Genomic DNA, 22,999 nt, shown 5'->3' with positions numbered 1-22,999 from the left:
AGACTCTACAAGATCTATTTATACACATCTAAAGTAGTACTGCTGAAAACAGACTCTACAAGATCTATTTATACACAACTAAAGTAGCCTTTTTGAAAACAGACCCTACAGGGTCTATTAATACACATCTAAAGTAGCATTTTGAATACAGACCCTACCTCGTCAGTGTCCAGGAGTGGTTTTTGTTCACGTTGATGTTCCTTTCTGAGTGTCTGTAAAGGTTTCATGCCACCACTCAATTTTGCTGTCAAAGGGCTTAGGGCTAACTTGGGGGTCACTGAAAATTGAAAGTTTTGTTTTCCTTCATTGGAATAGTGAATTTTCTGTGTCAAAAGAAATGTGTTACATATTTTTTGTGCTAGTGATTACAGAATTCTAACTAGCTGTGTATTCATACATTTCAGAAAGTAACAACTTTACAAGACTACATAATAGATATAGTTAAAGGGAATTAATGTTAATTGCATTAAATAGTGAAATCTCATTTGTATATTGTTAACTAATAAAATATATATCTTTTTCTGCCCAGTATTTTCAGTACAGTGAAACACCGCTCGCTCGAGCATCAATGACTCGAGCACCCGGGCTCGCTCGAGCAATTCATGTGGTCCCGGCCGATTTCCTTCTATTTTCTATGTGATATTACCATGGCTGGGTCGAGCATCGATAACTCGATCGCTCGAGCATGACACCTGGTCCCTGTGTATTAATTTACTCTTTGTTACTTCTGGCTAACTCGAGCAGAGGTGTCAAAATTTTTCACACCTTCGGCGGTCAGAATTTGTCGGTTAATTAAACATTTTCACACACCGTTGAAATTGCGTAGTCTATTCCCAGACTATCTTAAATGTTTGTTTGTCGGTATAGTTGATCTTATGATGAGAATAATTATTGATAAAATCTTAAAGAAAAGTTTTATTGATCAAATATCGATCAATTACTGATTACTTAAAGCATCTTGTCTGCGGGATAGAGAAGATAGTTATGAGATCTTAGTATTTTAATCAGCAATTGTTTGCATGCAAATGAAGGAAATAATATAGCCGTTTCATAAAATTCAGACGATAATTATGATATGCACTTGTTGATGAATAAAAAAAATCTTAGTTGTTTCTTCACATGTGCCATTTACAAATTATATATTGAAACGTCTATCAATAGATAACGTTTGTAATACGTTTGTTTTTGAAAAATGTCACAAGTATGTTATTAGTACGCATCACCGTTTACTCTGCAAACGGTCCCAATAACAGTTGGTAAAACAAACTTTAGTTTTCTTCGTATGTTGGTCAATGTTTGGGCCGCTCGAAACCATGGATAACTCGAGCATTTTGCTCATCCCCTTGCGACCTCGAGCGAGCGGTGTTTTACTGTATCTGTAAATTATGTCAAACAATCTGATCTACTTCACTTTCTAACACTAAGAAAACAAGAGTTCAATACACAGAAAAATCCAGTGTCAAAAATAACAACTCATGCTTTCTATCTAAAGAACTAGCACTGTCCATCATTTTACAATGTTCTCTAGCCTGAGAATTTTTTTACACTGTAAAAAGTTAGTAAGGGTAAATAAGTTTATCAACTGATCTAATAACTTTTGTCCTTGAAACAAAACGAGTGTAACATTCATTTTGGAACACTGTACTGCTGCCTTTAAAGATATTATGAAAGTAGGAGGTGAACTTGGCACATGCCCTTCCTGAGTAGAAATTCATCTAGAAACAGAATTTATTTCTAACATATCTGTACTTCAAGATACATTCAAGCACACAGAAAATGTCTGACTCATTGTAAAATGGAATTTTTGTATTTCACTTTACTTAATTTGCAGCTGGTGTTATTACAACTTAGTTGCTGGTACGTCAATCAGAGAAAGAGGGGCCATTTTGCATTAATGCTATTTGTCACAATTAGATTAAGCGATGACAGACATGTACCAGTCTTAACATGTTCTCCACAAGCAACTGACAACTTCCCCAACACATCAGAGATGGAGGACTAATGACTTAAGACATAACGTCCTCTGTCAACCAGTCATGAGGAACATTCACCATGTCCGAGAATTTAATAACTCTATTTTAACATAGAGTAAAACCTGTGTTAAGCAGCCAGCTAAGGCAGTGACACAACATAGTTACTTAAGGCAAGTGACTGCTTGAGACAAGTTGAAACTAGAGCTATCACTAAAGGTGATGAATGTACCCCCCGCATGCACTGACACAGTACATTGCAATTTGACGCACACAAGACTGCATAATTACGTGGACTGTATGTATATAGACCGTATGTATACAGTAAAGTAACAAAAAACCAAGTCCCATAACTATGCAGAATATTTATCTAAAAGAATGTAACATGCACCATGCACAACTAGGGTTGGTACTGATCACTTGTGTGAAGTTTCATTAAATTGTGTGTAAGGGTTTGGTAGATTAGGCATGCACAAGATTGCATATGCAGACTGTATGTACATAGTATGCTAACAAGAAACAAAGTCCCATAACTCTGCAATTTTTTTCGCTGAAAGAACCTAACATGCCCCATGCACAACTACTGTTGTTACTGATCACTTGTGTGAAGTTTCATTAAATTGTGTCAAGGGGATGAGGAGAGATGGTGGGCACAAGATTGTGTCTATGTATATAGTACAGTAACAAAAAAACAAAGTCCCATAACTCTGCAAGTTTTTTTTTCTGAAAGAACCTTACATGCCCCATGCACAACTACTGTTGTTACTGATCACTTGTGTGAAGTTTCATTAAATTGTGTCAAGGGGATCAGGAGAGATGGTGCTCACAAGATTGTGTCTATGTATATAGTATAGTAACAAAAAAACAAGAGCTGTCCGTAAGACAGCCAAGCTCGACTATTCGAAATATTGTCCCAGAGGCAGGAAAATATTACCTAAAAAGGTTAAATATCAAAAGAGTTTTAAGTTCAAAAGGGGGAATAATTTGACCAAAATGCATATCAGTTATGGGACTTGCTGCTATCAACTAGTTTTATAACTCCTAAGGCACATGTGAAGTTTCAATTCAATATCTGCATTAGTTTTGGAAGTAGAAACTCGCATGTAAAACTTTAACCAGAATTTTCAAAGTCCAAAAGGGGGCATAATTTGCTCAAAATACATGCCAGAGTTATGGAACTTGATCCAGTGAGGTTAGTAACTGATCTAGAAAAAGAAAAAATAAGTTTCAAATCTATACGCCTTTTAGTAATAGCTGTATGTACTTGCACGCAAAACTTTAACCAGAATTTGCTAAGTCCAAAAGGGGGCATAATTTGGCCAAAATGAAGGTCAGAGTTATGGGACTTGCTGCTATCAACTAGCTTTATAACCCCGAAGACACATGTGAAGTTTCAAATCAATATCTGCATTAGTTTTGGAGATAATAACTTGCATGTAAAACTTCAACCAAAATTTTCTAAGTCTAAAAGGGGGCATAATTTGCTCAGAAAACATGTCAGAGTTATGGAACTTGACCCAGTGAGGTTGGTAATTGATCTAGAAAAAGAAAAAATATGTTTCAAATCTATATGCCTTTTAGAAATAGCTGTATGTACTTGCACGCAAAATTTTAACCAGAATTTTCTAAGTCCAAAAGGGGCATAATTTGGCCAAAATGAAGGTCAGAGTTATGGGACTTGCTGCTATCAACTAGTTTTATAACCCCGAAGACACATGTGAAGTTTCAAATCAATATCTGCATTAGTTTTGGAGATAATAACTTGCATGTAAAACTTTAACCAAAATATTCTAAGTCTAAAAGGGGCATAATTTGCTCAAAATACATGTCAGAGTTATGGGACTTGACCCAGAGAGGTTGGAAATTGATCAAGAAAAAGAAAAAATAAGTTTCAAATCTATATGCCTTTTAGAAATAGCTGTATGTACTTGCACGCAAAACTTTAACCAGAATTTTCTAAGTCCAAAAGGGGGCATAATTTGGCCAAAATGAAAGTCAGAGTTATGGGACTTGCTGCTATCAACTAGTTTTATAACCCCGAAGACACATGTGAAGTTTCAAATCAATATCTGCATTAGTTTTGGAGATAGTAACTTGCATGTAAAACTTTAACCAAAATTTTCTAAGTCCAAAAGGGGGCATAATTTGCTCAAAATACATGTCAGAGTTATGGACTTGACCAGAGAGGTTTGGTAATTGACCTAGAAAAAGAAAAAATAAGTTTCAAAGCTATATGCCTTTAATTGATGGCTGTATGTACTTGCATGCAAAAACTTAACCAAGGTGTGACGCCGACGCCGACGCCGACGCCGACGCCAGGGTGAGTAGAATAGCTAGACTATTCTTCGAATAGTCGAGCTAACAAAGTCCCATAACTCTGCAATTTTTTTTTCTAAAAGAACCTAACATGCCCCATGCACAACTACTGTTGGTACTGATCACTTGTGTGAAGTTTCATTAAATTGTGTCAAGGGGATGAGGAGAGATGGTGTGCACAAGATTGTGCCTCTGTATATAGTATAGTAACAAAAAAACAAAGTCCCATAACTCTGCAAATTTTTTTCTAAAAGAACCTAACATGCCCCATGCACAACTACTCTTGGTACTGATCACTTGTGTGAAGTTTCATTAAATTCTGTCAAGGGGATAAGGAGAGATGGAGCGCACAAGATTGCGTCTACGGACAGACGGACGGACGGACAGACAGACAGACGGACAGACAGACAGACAGACAACCTGAAACCAGTATACCCCCCTTTACAACTTTGTTGTCGGGGGGTACAATTACAACAAAAAGTCAACCTGGGAAGTTAGCTGACTGACTGTTCAAGGCAAGTTGTTGCTTAATACAGGTTACTGTTTAGGCAGGTAAAATTGTACATAAAGGAACACCTGCCTCCACCCCCAACCTAAATTTCAAGATGCAAAGTGAGTATTTACACACTCCCTGACACACTTACAACTTCCTACAATTTACAATACATTTTTGCTCTATCTTACAATGAGTCTTTCCACATTAAAGCTAACATTTCTTTTAATAACATGGGTCAAACCTGTGTTTAACATAATACAGTCACACTATTGTTAGAAAGGCTTCTTTTTTATCACACATTATGCTGTCTTTCACAAGGAGAGCAAAGTTTATTGGATGAAAATGGTTGGAGAGAGAAAACAGGTCTCATGTTTCCTCCTGAGAATTAGAGACAAGAATTTCCATGTATTTCTGAATGGAAGACATGGAAAGGATACTTTCAACATTTTTAACAGGAAACTACATACTTTTTTTAACATTATTGAATCGAAAATGTGGAGCGAAACTTTCAGACCAAGAGTTCATAGTTAATATTTCACAACTGAAGTGTTATACATTATAACACAGGTTTGACAGTAAGTTTCAAAATATCTATCTAGCACAGCAACACATACACAAATTTCTGCAAAACAAATGAAAAAATTATAGTAAAACAGAAAATTATAAAAGTGTCTCTTTAAAACGATCCTTGACAAAACTAACAAGAGGACCATGATGGTCCTGAATCGCTCACCTCTTCCCACATGACCCAGTTTTGAGTATGACGTCGTTTTTTCTATTATTTGACATAGTGACCTAGTTTTTGAGCTCATGTGACCCAATTTTGAACTTGACCTAGATATTATCAAGATAAAAATTCTGACCAATTTTCATGAAGATCCATTGAAAAATATGGTCTCTAGAGAGGTCACAAGGTTTTTTCTATTATTTGACCTACTGACCTAGTTTTCGAAGGTACGTGACCCTGTTTTGAACTTTACCTAGATACCATCAAGATGAACATTCTCACTAATTTTCATGAAGATCTCATGAAAAATATGGCCTCTAGACAGGTCACAAGGTTTTTCTATTTTTGTACCTACTGGCCTAGTTTTTGACTGCACATGACCCAGTTTCGAAACTGACCTAGATATCATCAAGGTGAACATTCAGATCAATTTTCATGAAGATCCATTGAAAAATATGGCCTCTAGAGAGGTCAAAAGATTTTAATAATTTTAGACCTACTGACCTAGTTTTTGATCGCAGTTGACCCAGTTTCAAACCTGACCTAGATATCATCAAGATGAACACTCAGACCAACTTTCATACAGATCCCATGAAAAGTATGGCCTCTAGAGAGGTCACAAGGTTTTTTTATTATTTGACCTACTGACATAGTTTTTTAAGACACGTGACCCAGTTTCAAACTTGACCTAGAAATCATCAAGGTGAACATTCTGACCAATTTTTATGGAGATCCATTCACAAGTATGGCCTCTAGAGAGGTCACAAGGTTTTTCTATTTTTAGACCTACTGACCTAGTTTTTGACCGCACATGACCCTGTTTTGAACTTGACCTAGATATCATCAAGATGAACATTCAGACCAATTTTCATACAGATCCCATGAAAAATATGGCCTTTAGAGAGGTCACAAGGTTTTTCTATAATTTGACCTACTGACCTAGTTTTTGATGGCACATGACCCACTTTCAAATTTTATCTAGATATCATCAAGATGAACATTCAGACCAACTTTCATACAGATCCCATGAAAAATATGGCCTCTAGAGAGGTCACAAGGTTTTTCTATTATTTGACCTACTGACCTAGTTTTTGAAGGCACATGACCCACTTTCGAACTTGACCTAGATATCATCAAGGTGATCATTCTGACCAATTTTCATGAAGATTTCATGAAATATATGGCCTCTAGAGAGGTCACAAGGTATTTCTATTTTTAGATCTACTGACCTAGTTTTTGACCATACATGACCCAGTTTCAAACCTGAACTAGATATTATCAAGATGAACATTCAGACCAACTTTCATACAGATCCCATGAAAAATATGGCCTCTAGAGAGGTCACAAGGTTTTTCTATTATTTGACCTACTGACCTAGTTTTTGAAGGCACGTGACCCAGTTTCGAACCAAACCTAGATATCATCAAGATGAACGTTCTGACCAATTTTCATGAAGATCTTGTGAAATATATGGCCTCTAGAGAGGTCACAAGGTTTTTCTATTTTTAGACCTACTGACCTAGTTTTTAACGGCACGTGACCCAGTTTCAAACTTGACCTAGATATCATGAAGGTGAACGTTCTGACCAATTTTCATGAAGATCTTATGAAATATATGGCCTCTAGAGAGGTCACAAGGTTTTTCTATTTTTAGACCTACTGACCTAGTTTTTAAAGGCACGTGACCCAGTTTCGAACCTGACCTAGATATCATCAAGATGAACATTCTGACCAATTCTCATGAAGATCCAACGAAAAATGTGACCTCTAGAGTGGTCACAAGCAAAAGTTTACAGACGAAAGCACGAACGGACGACGGATGCTGCGTGATCACAAAAGCTCACCTTGTCACTATGTGACAGGTGAGCTAAAACCTGCACATAAAGCATAGTAGAAAGGGTGAAGGCACAGGCTTGTTTACCATTGAGGGAGGGCAGTTTCAAATCTAGAAAGCTTGGACGAGCTGTAAAATCACGAGAAACCATTAGAAAGTAATGACCACTAGTAAGTATGTTTGAACTGATAACTATTTTTATTTTAAACAATCATTTAACTTATTGCTACAAGTTATTCAATGGCCATATATACCAGCACTTTGATTAAATTTCTGTATTCCTTATCAGAAAATGAAATTATATCAACATTTTGTTCATGATAATATTGTGTTCCCTAAAACTGTTCATAAACATTTTCAATAACTCTTGCCAATCAAGTACTTTTCTGAAAAAAAGTAATATCTTTAATTCCATTGTTGAATATACTGCCTACCAAAAATGTGGTTATCATGTGTTAAGGATGTGTATGTAATGGGTACAATGAAGTTAGAAGTGTGCTAAGGCATATACTACTACACTGTGTAAAACATTTAACTACTCTTTAACTTACTGACCCCAAATACAACATGGGTCATTCACTGACCACAGCCATCATCCTATGAAATAGTTTTTGAGCTGTAACTGTTCTAAGACTCAAGGACATTGTGACCTTGACCTTTGATCTACTACTCTCCAAAGCAATAGAGTCATCTACTGTACACAGGTTATCATCCCATCTATGCAGGTTGACACTGTTGGCCAAAGTGTTTTCAGTTATTGAGCGGAAACTGTTTTCAGTCTCGGGGTTATCATTACCTTGACCTTTGACCTACAGACCCCCAAAACAAAATAAGTCATCTACTGATAAAATGTAATCAACTGATGAAGTCTGACAACTATGACCCAAGTGTTCTTTACTTACTAAGAGGAAAATGTGTTCAGTCTCAAGGTCACTGTGTCCTTGAACTCTGACCTATTATATCCCAAAACAATAGGGGTCATCTACAGACCACGGTCAATCATCCTATAAATGCTTTTTTTTGGGCAAAAGCTTTATTTAGTTATTGAACAGAAACTGTTTTCAGTCTCAAGGTTACTGTGACCTTAAACATGACATCTTGTAAAGTACCATGGAAATTTAACCAAATTTGCCCGGTCATGACTAATTTGCAGTAGTTTGTTTGTTTGTTTGTTTTGGGTTTAACGCCGTTTTTCAACAGTATTTCAGTCATGTAACAGTGGACAGTTAATCTAACCAGTGTTCCTGGATTCTGTACCAGTACAAACCTGTTCTCCGCAAGTAACTGCCAACTTCCCCACATGAATCAGAGGTGGAGGACTAATGATTTCCGACACAATGTCGTTTCTCAAATAGTCACGGAGAACATACGCCCCGCCCGAGGATCAAACTCACAACCCCGGGATCCGTAGACCAACGCTCTTACCTACTGAGCTAAGCAGGCAGGTTCAATTTGTAGTAGTAGAGATTATAAAGCATCAAGCTTAATTTATCAAAAAGTATTTTTACCACTTCACACAATAAGAATTTTTTTTTTAAAATCATGATTTCATAGAATAGTATCTTGTGTGCTTCTACCATGCACACAGTTTTAATTACTGGTGTATTTTTGCAAGGAAATCTATATATACAACAAGAGCTGTCTCCATAGGATGACACATGCCCCCGATGGCACTTTGAATGAATAGTTATGGCTGATGTTAGAGTTTAGGACCTTTGACCTACGGACCTGGGTCTTGCGCGCGACACGTCGTTTTACTGTGCCACACATTCATGCGTAGTTATTTTAAAATCCATGCATGAATGACAAAGATATGGACCGGACATGCCCATCATTGCACTATCCTGAAATATGACCTTTAACGTCTAAGTGTGACCTTGACTTTTGAGCTACGGACCTTGGTCTTGCTCGCGACAAGTCGTCTTACTGTGGTACACATTCATGCCCAATAATTTTAGAATCCATGCATGAATGACAAAGATATGGACCGGACACGCCCATCAATGCACTATCATGAAATATGACCTTTAATGTCTAAGTGTGACCTTGACCTTTGAGCTACGGATCTGGGTCTTGCGCGTTGGTTTTCTCATGGCACGGCTCATATGCAAACTGCACAATAAAGCAGGAACTTTCATGACACAAATTCACGTTAAGAGATATGGAGTTTGTCCGTCTGGTTTTCAACTGCACTTCTTAGAAAAAGGAGGAGCTGAAGTTTTCAGAAGGTTGGAAGAAAGTAGACTTTAAAGCAAAAGAAATTTGAGACATTTTAAAATTTCCTAAAAGTACTTGCAAAAATTAGTAATTAGATAAAACAGAAAGAGCTGCCAGAAGGACAGTTTGCTTGACTAATCGAAAAAGTTTGCAAAGAGAGACTTCAAGTGAAAATGAGAGATAAAAGAAAATGCAATAGAATTACTGTACTACTGTTTTAGATACAGAGAAATTTATAATGTGTGACACAAAACTGTCCAGCACTGTTACAAAATCTGACCCCAGTGACCTTGACTTTTGGGGTACCAAACACCAAATGATGTCTGTCCCTTGCAAACACCAATCCTTACGCGAGATTTAAGGATAATAGGGCAGTAGTTAAGAAGATATAGTGAAAATGACAAACTTGCCATAAAACCTCAACCGGAAGATCACTGATGTTGGAGCAAGTAAAATAACCCTCTTTATTCTTTGAGAAGTTTAGCTAAAAATAGGCAATTTCAAATATACTTTCTGAGCAGTCGCAAGTTTACCATAGAAAACACAATCATGAGAAAACCAATATAGTGCATCTGAAACCAGCATGGATCTGCGCATCTGTGCAGTCTGGTCAGGATCCATGCTGTCTGCTTTCAAAGCCTATTGCAATTAGAGAAACCATTAGCGAACAGCATGGATCCTGACCAGACTGCACGGATGCGCAGGCTGGTCTGGATCCATGCTGGTCGCAAAGCCACTATGTTGGTTTTCTCATGGCGCGTCTCAAATTTAGTCTGGTCCAATCACTTTTCAATGAGTGCCTTATTAAGTATAATAGTAGGTGGAGAGTCTTTCAGAACATTTTAAATAAGAAGCTATATGTTTATTCACAAACTTAGATTGAGAAGCAAAAGATGAAAGCAGTAAACATTCTGTAGCCTGAAGTCACAAAAGTGAAAATTAAACGAGACCTGCCACAGTAAAATCTACCATCAACTTGATATTTTTCACTGGTCCAAAACAAATTTTTCATTTGACTTCTTTTACTATTTTAATCATTAAGTTTACTACTTTAGCAGCAAAAAGCAGTGAATTAAAAATTATTAAATCTATATTAACCTGACCTAATAATAGTTTGTGAAAATCCCTTTCTCTAAAGTTATTGTATATACATGTACATTATCTGAGCGAATATAAAGGGCTCACTGACTCTCTACCATTTAAAACAACTTTTTTCAAAGCAAGCTCAAAAACAACAGGGTGCATTGGGATTCATGAATTACTGAAGATGAAATGCTATTTCTCGAACATGGTACTTTTTACAATGAGAAAATCACCAATAGCATTCTAAAAAGCATGAAGAAAATACAAACAGGTAGAAATACCTGACTGCATAGTGTGATAGTAATTTTCTGTATTAGCACATCACAGTGAAATTCAAGATTTTAAAATCACACTTCAAACCAAAAGTTAATTTTTCACACTTCATTTTCAAACTGTGACTGATTATACATATTTGTGACTGTATTATGATCAATTTAAGTGAGCTAACTTTTCACAGCACTTCTCACAAGAAGACTAGCCTCAATTAATACATTGAGAAATCTTACCTCTGTTTTTCGTAACCATGGATACTGAATAAGACAATCCATACTTTTGTGTTTTGTAACATTCACTTTATATGAATGATTTCTGAGTGAAGTACAATTAAATCCCCTGTCCACTATATACCCTTCTCTGTTCATTATAACATTAGTGGACAAAATCACCTCATTATGGTTTTACAAATATCATGAAATTTCAAAGTTCAATAAATTATTAAGTTAACAACTGGTGAACTATAAAATAAGTTATTTTGCACGAAATACAAAATTCAAAAAGGTGATTTTGTCTACCTATATCACAATGAGTAGAAAAGGGTTTTTCTCCTACACTTAGCTTATAAAGCATTCAAGCGGAAAAAGCCCCCATCAAGTAACATTTTACTAACATTTAGTACACTAACAAGCACATTTGAGCCGTGCCATGAGAAAATCAACAAAATGCATTTGCGACCAGCATGGATCCACGCTGTTCGCTAACGGATTCTCTAATTCCAATAGGTTTTGAAAGCAAACAGCAAGGATCCTGACCAGATTGCGTGGATGCGCTGGTCGCAAATGCATTATGTTGGTTTTCTCATGGCATGGCTCATATGTTGTTTCAACTGACAGCTCTATCAGAGATCCTGTGTCATATACTGTAAAGAAGCAACTTTATGAATGCAGACAATTGGTCTCAATTTTTAATTTCTGAAATACTGCTTCAGTAAAAAGGTATTTGAGCCGCACCATGAGAAAACCAACATAGTGCCTTTGCGACCAGCATGGAATCAGCAGTCTGGTCAGGATCCATGCTGTAAGCTTTCAAAGCCTATTGGAATTAAAGAAACTGTTAGCGAACAGCATGGATCCTGTGCAGGCTGGTCTTGATCCAAGCTACTATGTTGGTTTTCTCATGGCGCCGCTCATATATTTTTTTCGACAACCTAGAGAAAGCCCTAAAAGTCTAAGTTTCCCTCCCTTCTTTCTCCTAAGATAAGCTGCATATTCAGATTTTAACTTTTTGTTTATTTTTTAAATATTACACCCAAAACAGCTTTTCACAAATTTTATACCTGGTGTATATTTGGAACACTTGTGGTTTTACAGAGTGACTGCCCTTGCTTGGCCATTAATTCTTTCACAGCTACCTCCTGAAAAATGAAAGATGATCAAATTTATTAAGTAGCGGGGTATGCATGCCACACTTTGGAATAGTTATTTGTTGCTTTCTACACTTGCTTTCAATTTGCATTGAAGAAAGAATTATGTCAGTTTTTTTCAACACAAAGCTTCTTGTCTACTTTTTTCTACTAGAAATACATTCTGCGAGCCCAAGGGCAGAATGTGGAGCCCGCCAGCACCTTCGGCCTCTAAATGTGACCTTGACCTTAGACCTAGGGACCTGGTTCTTGTGCATGACACTCTCATTTCATAATAGTGAATCTTCATGCCAAGTTACATCAAAATCCAACCATGCATGAAGAAGAAATGGCCGGACAAACTTCAATATGACCTTTGACCTCCAACTGTGACCCTGACCTTTGAGATAGGAACATGGAGTTTGTGCACGACACTCCTTCCCATTGAGGTTAAAATTCATGCCAAATATAAACAAGATTGGCCTATGCATGTCAAAGTTATGGTCCGGACAAACTTCAATTTGACCTTTAACCTCCAACTGTGACCTTGACCTTTGAAGTAGGAACATGGGGTTAGCACACAACACGCCTTCTCATTGAGGTACATTCATGCCAAATATAAACAAGATTGGTCAAAGTTATGGTCTGGACAAAATCCGACGGACGCACAGACACACATACACCAACCCGCCAAAAGTGACGACTATATCGAGCCCACCGCAAGTGGGCTCGACAAAAATGTTTTTACAAACTACCTAAAATGTTTTCTTCATCCAACAATATGTCTGAATGAAAATAGTTTAAGGAGATATTCAGATTTTTTCGATTAGACAGATCCATGATGTATTTACATTATTTTGAACTTAAGAAAACAGAAAGAGGTTGTTTTTTTTTAATTAAATTTAGCTAAAATAACACTATATGATTACAGACTAGACCGTACGAGTGACCCCTCTAACCCCTTGAATTTGTGATTACAGACTAGGCCATATGGGTGACACCCTCCACCCCACTCCCTCAGATATAAAAAGACTCTCAGACTTAAACAACCATGATTCATTACAGCCAAAGCAATTTCCTATAAAAAATATCTTGAATTAAATGACTCCACGTCTGACACAGAAAGCAGGGCTCTCGTTCGCTTTTTGGGACTTGGGCCAGGGTCCATGCAAGGGGGGAATTTCGCATGATTTTTCAAAAAAATTCTTTTGAGGGGGAATTTCAAACGCGAAAAGAAATGCAAACAAATATAAACATTCTTTTCAACTTAACTGACCCAAACCTGAATTCTGTTAATTTAGTAAAGGCCATTTATGACCAAAATGCCAAATAAAGGAAAAAACTCGCAAAGAATTGATTTTTTGTGTAAGTATTATACAAGATGCATGAAACAACATATAAAAAGTATAGAAAAGTATCATGATGTAAAATGTCTATTTTTGGGGTTAAAATGTTTAAAATATTAATGAAACTGTGGATTTCTGGAATCGGCTCATAACAACAGATTTATGCATCTAAGGAGGTCCAACTTTGGCACTACATTATAATACTATATTGTGCAAAATGTAAACTAATTAGAAATTTAGAAGAAAACAAAATGGTGTCCTAAATTCAATATGGCCGCCATAAAACGACATTTAAACCAGAATTGTCGTCGATTTTATGTCAAATTGTCTCATATCATTGCTTTTACATATAATAAGCTAGTTATTGTTAGTAACAGTATGCAGTTGACCTAAGATGAATAACATACTGCCAGCAGATTCAATACGGGGCAATAGTGAAGTATACAGATAAAACTGCCGAGTCATTTGGCAGTAGAAATTGTCGTAAAGCAGCGATAACTTCCTTATTTATTAACAAAATATATGAGGATGGGTACTTTTCTTTCTTAGTAAGATCATTTCCAATCTGATAATCATGGTTTTGAGGAAAAGGTGTTTTCAGTTAATTTTCTTTTTCATTAAAAAGGAAAATGGGGCACGAAAAATATGGTAGATTCAAAAAGTCCTCAGCCTTTTTCTGCCCCCCTTTTTTTTTGGCTCTGTAGAGCTATTTTCCTTAGATTTTGCATTTATTTTTCTGAAATGACATGAAAGATCTATGCTTGACATGTAGGTAGCATTTTCACAAAGAAATAATGACATGACAGAATTTGCCATGGAAACTTATATCATACACCACCACTGCAATCTGGGGTCTCATTTTCAGCTGATTTTGCAATTTGTATGTTTGACTAAAAATATTTTTCTTGCATCAAACATAACCCCCACTTTTCTTTTGATATTTATTCCGCACTGATAATATTCTTCAAGAAAATGTAAGTTACAGACATTCTAAATTCTTCCTGATGTGTGCTGCAGCCATTGGAAATATGTCAATTTTGCATAGTATAAAGACGAACAGCTATTTAGTTTGTTATAACCTTTGAACGACTTGGGTTAATAACAGTCATAGCTTGATCTCAGCATCACACATTATGTTAAATACAATCATATAGTAAAAGAGAACCAAATATTTGTTAGATCAAGTACTCGTGTATTCAATGTAAAATATGTTCGAATTTGGACCAACCAGAAACAGGTTCCATTAATAGCACCAGTCAAAGCACACCTGTGCTAGGGTATAGATAAGAAGATGAATTACAATGAAGTCGTTTTGTATCCACACATCAAAGAATCAACTTATAATTTATCTCGGTAGCTTGAAAAAAGAGTTGTTGCAGCTACACTTTCAGGGCAGATAAATTATATGCAAGAAACGCGGCAATGCCACGAAACCAGGTTTTCAACACTTTTCATAAGAATAAACAAGAGTGCCAGAATGTCACAATATACGCCCGTCACAGCAAATTTCTTACTCTAGCACCTGTATTTGCAGATGTAATTTTAATTTTGTGGTAGTTTAGAAATCATTGTAATTCTTTTGTTTTTCTAAGTCCACAAAAAAACTCCTTACCAGGTAGAGATACCTTAAAATACACCTAAAATTAGAAAGTAACAACTATGTTGTACCACAGAAAAGTGGTCTTGGTTTTTCCCTACGGTCAATTATAAAAAAAGTTACAATTAAAGTTATTTATAGTAACAACTAAGGGAAGTTAATCTTAAAATAAAAAAAAGTCCACACAGAAATCCTTACCAGGTAGAGATTGGTCAAAATACACCTCAAAATTGGATGTAACATGCATGTTGTACTACAGAAAAGTGGTCTCGATTTTTCCCTACGTCTAGTAATGAAAAAGTTACAATATAAGCTATTTATAGTAACAACAAAGGGAAGTAATTCTAAAGAAGGGAACTGCGCAAGACACTTCGTCTCATGATGGTGTATAATTGTGCCAAGTTACATCAAAATCCCTCTATGCATGAAGAAGATATGCTCCGGACAAAGTTTTCATTCTTGTATCCTTTGACCTCTAAGTGTGACCTTGACCTTAGACCTAGGGACCTGGTTCTTGCGCATGACACTCCGTCTCATGATGGTGAACAATTGTGCCAACTTTCATCAAAATCCCTCCATGCATGTAGAAGATATGCTAACCCTAACCCTAACCCTATTTTTAGTAACAATGACCTTGACCTTGATCCCAGAAACCCCAAAATCAATCCCAAGCTACAACTTTATATAAGTTTTCTATACACCAAGTTTCATCATGATAGCTCATTCCTAAGTTAAGTTATTGACCGGAAACCTTTTTCTATTTTAAGTAACAGTGACCTTGACCTTGACCCAGAAACCCCAAAATCAATCCCAGCCTTTGTCTTGATATAAGCTACATACATACCAAGTTTTATTCAAATATCTTTACCGAAACAAAAGTTATTGACTGGAAACCCTTTTTCTATTTAAAGTAACAGTGACCTTGACCTTGACCCCAGAAACCCCAAAATCAATCCCAGCCTTTGTCTTGATATAAGCTACATACATACCAAGTTTTATTCAAATATCTTTACCGAAACAAAAGTTATTGACTGGAAACCCTTTTTCTATTTAAAGTAACAGTGACCTTGACCTTGACCCCAGAAACCCCAAAATCAATCCCAGCCTTTGTCTTGATATAAGCTACATACATACCAAGTTTTATTCAAATATCTTTACCGAAACAAAAGTTATTGACCGGAAACACCAGTTTAACGCCACCGCTGCCGCCGCCCGCCCACCCAACCAACATCTACCCCAATCTAATAACTCAGGTTTCCGGTGAAAACCTGGTTAAAAATAGACGTTTGAGACTAAAGAATAGTTGCAGTATTGTAACTAAGTTTCGAGCGTAAAGGCCAGCGCATAGAAATTAAACCTTTACGGGATAGATGATAGCAAATACAGGCTGATCATCAGAAATCTGAGACGGAGACGTTTGGCTTGGTAATCTTCTGAGTCAGTAAGAGAACGAGATTAAACGTTATCGGGGAAGTACAGCCGAGGCCTTAGGGTCATTTTAATGCTATATTTTATAGCATATAAGTGCTGAGCATCAAGGAGTTAGGGCAATTATACTGAGTTGCAGCTTCATGTAAGAGAACACCGGCTGAACATCTATGCGAAAGGACACTCATATGTAGTCGATTCAAAGACATTGGCTGACAGGAACTTCAAAAAAAAGTCAAACACAGTATTGCCAGCCTATAGGAGTTTGAGCTGATTATCATTAGTTGAAGATTATTAGTTTGAAACATTGAGTGATTCGCCTGATCCCTGAAATCATTACAGTCATGAATCATTTAGGTGAGGTAGCCAGAGAAAAAATATTTATAAGGTACTGTATATGGTCTCACCAGCTCTACGTTACAACATAGAACAGCCACCATAGCCATTAGGCCCGTTACTTGTTCAAGATTCTAAAGGCGTAAGCATTTTCATGTGTAATATAACTCGAATCCTGATATTTACATATGGTATGTGGAAGTGTTGTTATGATATACCGGTAGATTTCTATGCTATTGTGAATCGTACTTTAGTAAAATGTATTCAGTTAATGTTTTGTTAAAGGTTATGACACACTTAATAGCTGTTCTTTTTTTATTCTTTATAAAATTCACATATTCCCAATGACTGCAGCGCACATCAGGACCTATTTTAAATGTCTGTAACTTATATTTTCTTGCAGAATATTGTCAATACTGAATAAAATGAAAAAGGAAAGCAGGGGTCATGCTTGATGCAGAAAAAATATTTTCAGTCAAACACACAAACTGCAAAATTAGCTAAACAATGAGATCCTTATAGTGGTAGTGTATGATCTAAGTCAACATGACACATTCTGTAGTGTTATTATTTTATTATGAAAATTCTACCTACATGTCAAGCATAGATCTATCATTTGATTTCAGCAAATTTTGCAAATAAAGTAAGGAAAATAGTTCTTAAAGAGCAAAAAATGATGACTATGTGAATCCGCCATTATGCGACTACGATTTTTGACCATTTTCCTATCAAGTGTCTGTATGCTATAAGAAAAACTTTTTTTCTAAGATTGTGCCAGTTTCATTTGAAATGTACAAACAACTTAAATACAAGCTTTTAGTTTATACCAACAATTTCTAAGGTTTTATGGCAATTTCAGTAACATGTGACAACTCGTCAAATTTTGGCAAAATAGCTGTCACAACATAATTTTCAATCAGTTATCATAACTGTAGCCTACTTTTGCCCTGTTTTGTCATTTTCTACTGTGATCTGCTACACTGTCAGGGCAAATTACACATTTAAACTGTGAAATATGTTCAACTGTACCTCTAACTACTATAAATTAGCAATCGTTAGGATACCAAAGTGCAATTTTGAGAAAAAATACTGTGCATACACACAAATACATTGAAAATGTGGCCTTTTTGTGTTTATCAATATTTAAAGCAAAATTGCAATAAATTTGTCATCTTCTACCAAATTCTAGCCAAAGTAAACCTTTCCCATCCTCATCTGGCCAGATTTCAATTTTTACCAATGTACCCTTGTATGTTACAGCACACTAAATAGCTGTTCTTCGTTATTCTATATAAAATTGTCATATTTCCAATGACTGCAGCACACATCGGGACCTACTTTAAATGTCTGTATCTTACATTCTCTTGACGAATTTTGTCACTGCTGAATAAAAATCAGAAAAAATGGGGGTCATGTTTGATGCAAGAAAAATATTTTCAATCAAACCATTTTTAGCGCCATTTTCTTATTCGGGGTCTGTATTGTCTAAATGACCCTATGGCGGCCATTTTGGAATTGAGAAGCCATCTTGAATTTGTTTAAGACTGAAGTTTGTGTGTTTTGAAATAAAATGTGTGTATCTTCTATGATGCTGGTCATTTTCCACACTATTTGAACTTTGTGAAATACTTAAACGGGTTTCCTGTGTAATGAGAATTTAATGGCCGTCATCTTGGATTTTGGTGGCCATCTTGGATTTTTTTTAAAGTAGTCATGAGCTTATTTTTTTTGTGTTATAACTGCCTACTACCATGCAAAATTTCGATTTCTTAATAAAAATATTGACATCATTATGGGCCGATTCCAGAAATTCACAGTTTCAATTATATTTTTAAACTTTTTACCCCAATAAATGCATTTTGCACCATGATAACATTCTATACTTTTAGTATGCTGTTACATACATATTGTATAATGCCTTCACCAAAAATCAATTCTTTGCGAGTTTTTTCCCCTTTTTTCATAAATGGCCTTTACTAATTATAAACTCTGCTGTATGAATTCTGCCAAATATAAACAACCTTATTTAGACATCACACTTCGTATTTTTTCTCTGAGCCACTGAATTTTTGGAAACAATAAAATTTTAAGGCCAACAAATCAGCTGCAAAACGCTTAGCACTGATGTTCTTGGACTTGAGGGGGGGAATTTTTTTGAAATGGGGGGAAAAAAACATACCATTTTGAGGGGGGAATGGGGCCAATATATTCGGCCCTAAATTTTGCCAAACGAGAGCCCTGGAAAGTTATTGTACTTTTCCTGTCTGGAAGTAATACTGTCTGTCGGTATTGAATGACTTTTGAGCCAGTCCCTTCGCCATATAATATTGTTCTGAAGATCCTTTTGTTAAGGGAAATAACTAAGTTTGACTATCATCATATTTCTTGCTAGCTGTTTTTCGATAAATATGATGGGGACAATATGGGAATGATTGTTATATCTCTGCAAGCGTATATTCAGTACAAAGAGAAGCTTGATCAAAGCATTCCCCGATAACTAAATATCTATACTGATATTTATTACCAGTCTGTAATAACATATGTCACCTCTTGCTGACATTACAGAACAATATATATTAATGTCTTTGTCCCCTTTTTTGTACTTGGCACCTTCACAGTTGACAGCAATCAGAGGATATTGATTATTTTCATATATCATTTCAAAATATTAACTTTATAAAAATTAAAAAAATTATCAGTTGTTCTTTTTTTATCATGGTTTAACATTCTACATATAAAATATGCAGGTATGCTTTATATAAATGTGAAGCTATTCATATTTTGAGACTGTCTTTCAAGAGTCTGTGACATACGTGAACTTTTTTCAATGTTCCAAACTTTTTTCAAAGTTCCAGCTAAAGGTCACATATAACTGTCTTGACTGCATAGGTGAAGTGGCGACAACATGTGACAAAACATCCAGTCAAGAATCTGACCACCAAACTCATATTATTTCACTCTGTGTGTGATAAAATATACAAAGTTGAAAAAAAAGAAGTAGAATATGGTATTTTGTGTGTTCGGGTTTAACGTCTTTTTCAACAATTTTTCAGTCATATAAATGACGGTGTCTACTTATAGCAGTGAGCACAATGCCCAACTTTATAGTGCTTCCTCACTAGAATATCACGCCGTAGACACATGGCATGATACCCCACCCAGTCACATTATACTGACACTGGGCTGACCAGTCCTAACACTATCCCCTTAATGCTGAGCACCAAGCGAGGAAGCTGCTAGTACCATTTTTTTACGTCTCTGGTACGACGCAGCCGGGGATCGAACCCACGCCTCCCGCACTCGAAGCGGGTGCACTACCACTAGGCTACCGAGGTGGTTGAATATGGTATTTAACTTTCTGGTGTATCCTAACCCGACATATATAAGTTAGGTAAGTAAACTCATAAAAATTGTGTACGCACGATGTCAAAGTAAGAAATAAGCTTAATTATTGCGGAACTTATCGTATGTCAACATAACGCTAAACTTCATTCATCTGAGTAGTAATGAACTGAAATAATTATACGGCTCTCTGACATCTTAACTGATATCATAATGTTCTCTCACTGGTACATGCATCATCTGTTGTTTAAAGCAGAATATACATTCTTGCATACCAGACAAGAATTTAGGACAGTTCTAAAAAGAAAGCTATTCGATTGATTTTATTATTATTATTACTATTTCTTGAATGTGGTATGCAAGAAAAAGATTCTATTACCGAATTAGCTGCAGACGGGAATATCTTGTTTATGTGGTAACTAGGCAGAGCCTCGTTACTGCCTGGACAGTTGACCTCGAGGCCAGGAAATTCAACTTGTGAAAGAATCTTATAATGTTTGAATTCCCCCTTTGTTTCACTGGCATAAAATTTTTATGACCTTCGACCCAATCATTAAGGTCAAAAGTTTTACGACCTTTGACTCAATCCTGAAGATTACTGACCTGTCTCAGCCTATCCAGAGTGAGTATACTCTCTACTGCAGACACGCCCTTGATGTACTTCTCTATATACGTCTCCCCGTCAGTGGCACTCACTTCATTCTGTGATGCGGCCATCTGTGCAAGACTTTCCATGTGCTCTAAGTCTTCAGATGCCTGGAAATAATTTGCATGCAAATTTAGTTTAACAATTCGCAGTATTCTATCAACAGTTTGATTCAAATATACCTATTATTAAGTACTGCCAATCAACTTACTTGTCAAATTTTGTTCATTTGAACTAAATTTATAGCAACACCACCCTTTTCTTAAATTCATTGTCTGGTCCTGTCCAAATCCCTATACAATGTACTTTTGTTTGATGGCTCGTACCAAAAATTCTGCTGGCCCTGTTTAGTTTGAGCGAATGAAGTCTGACTGTATCTAGTACAAAATTGGTTTCAAACTTCCCATTTTAAAGATGGATTTAGAAATAGCTCTAATGACTTACTGTATATTTCAACAGCCATTACACTAAAAATATTGTTTCCTCCAAACAGACTATGATGATAGACAAAACCCACCAGCTTATCAATAAATGAGATAGTGCTGGAGCTAAGTAAAGTTCTGCCAGTATAAGATTACCTTTGGAATGTTTGAGACAACATCAAATGTGACACCACTCCCATGTAGGCTTTCCTGGAAGAAACAAGAACAATCATCAAGCCAATGCATCAATGTATAATTAAAGATTATGATCAATATTATGACAGTTTACATTACTAGTACTTTTTAAAGGTCTAATTTAAAATAGTTCTATAACCTACATCAAGAAGATTCTTGGTAAACAAAGACAACTTTGTCATTATCAGTTTTTTACTATCTAAAGTCTGGTCTTAATTAATATACATGTCTGACTACATTTAAATATAGTCATTACTGGTGTTACCATTCTGAAATATATCTTTCAGGTTTATGAATATATGTATGTATATAAACCTCCATTATAGGCTGATTGCTACCAAATCAAATGTAAGCCTATGCTGGTCACAAGTAGGCCAAAAATAAATAGTCCTAATCTTTCTTCCTTTCCTTGTGCCCGTCCTCAATAGTAACTGTGTTTCAGCATGTATTTGTAGCATGCTATCAAACTTGGAATGTTCCTACTGCATGCTAGATAAAAAATGGCAGCATAGGAACTTAAGTCTAAGAAAGAGACATTGAAAGAAATGGGAAGGAGCAAATCCAGTGAGTTGTATTTAACAAATTGTAGCTTTCTTATATAAAATTAACACCCCTTTTCTTTATCTACAGTTGGGATATAGTTCTTTACTGGAATACAAGTCTCTAACATCTGATATACTAGAAAATGTCCAAAAAATGTTACTTAGTAAGTGGATTTTATATGAAATAAAGAACAGTTGTATTTAGTGGTGTTCAGCCTATAATCACAAAAACTTTTAAGATATTAAACATATCATAGACTTACCCCGCCATACCACATCTTTTTCTTCAGTTTGTCTGTCAGACTCATGTTACGATGTTTTACATTCACACAGATACGTTTACGCAGCACAACTTCCATGTAAGCAGGGTGACTTAGTCGCAACACCACCTTAAGTATCAAATACACACGATTATCTGCTCCAGTTATACGATTCAGGTTCGCCGAGTCATGGATTGAAGAATCCCAAGATGCAATGGCACACACCTGAAATTAATACAAAGTTGTTTTTTTATATATAGTTGTATACACATCAGGTTTTCTGCCAATTTTTATCAATCAAAGACATGCATGATATCTTAGTAAGTTTAGCAGGAAGGACAGTCTAACCTTTTTACAGCTGTCATCAAAGGGACTAAGCTAAGAAATGAACACTACAAACAGTTGATTACTATGTGAAGGTTCTGGATTAAGGGCAACACTCGTGCTATAAATACCATTGATAGGAATACCATGTGTATATTCAAGTACATAGCAGATGAACATTTTGATCTACACAGCTCAATTAATCATCATAATCTTGATTCAAACTGACCTTGACCTTGAAACAGCTGTATGATTCTCAATAGCATTTTACATCACATAGGCTAGAAATAATTTCAGTTG

The 22,999-nt window shown here is 36.0% G+C and overlaps 1 long non-coding RNA gene and 1 pseudogene across 1 annotated transcript; both read right to left on the bottom strand.

The window, feature by feature from the left end:
• Positions 1-22,999, bottom strand: part of LOC123544213 (kinesin-like protein KIF13A) — an 80,279-nt pseudogene that overhangs the window by 22,023 nt on the left and 35,257 nt on the right.
• On the bottom strand, positions 15,711-16,390 carry LOC128558534 (uncharacterized). The gene is made up of 2 exons (XR_008371690.1): positions 16,099-16,390; positions 15,711-15,955 (listed from the first exon to the last, which is right to left on the bottom strand). It is a non-coding gene; the product is annotated as an uncharacterized LOC128558534 (long non-coding RNA).

The sequence above is a fragment of the Mercenaria mercenaria genome, chromosome 7 (assembly GCF_021730395.1).
Source record: "Mercenaria mercenaria strain notata chromosome 7, MADL_Memer_1, whole genome shotgun sequence".
NCBI classification, from domain to species: Eukaryota; Metazoa; Mollusca; class Bivalvia; order Venerida; family Veneridae; genus Mercenaria; species Mercenaria mercenaria.
The sequence above is the reverse complement of the archived record's forward strand: the minus strand, read 5'-3'. Positions and strand labels throughout refer to the sequence as shown.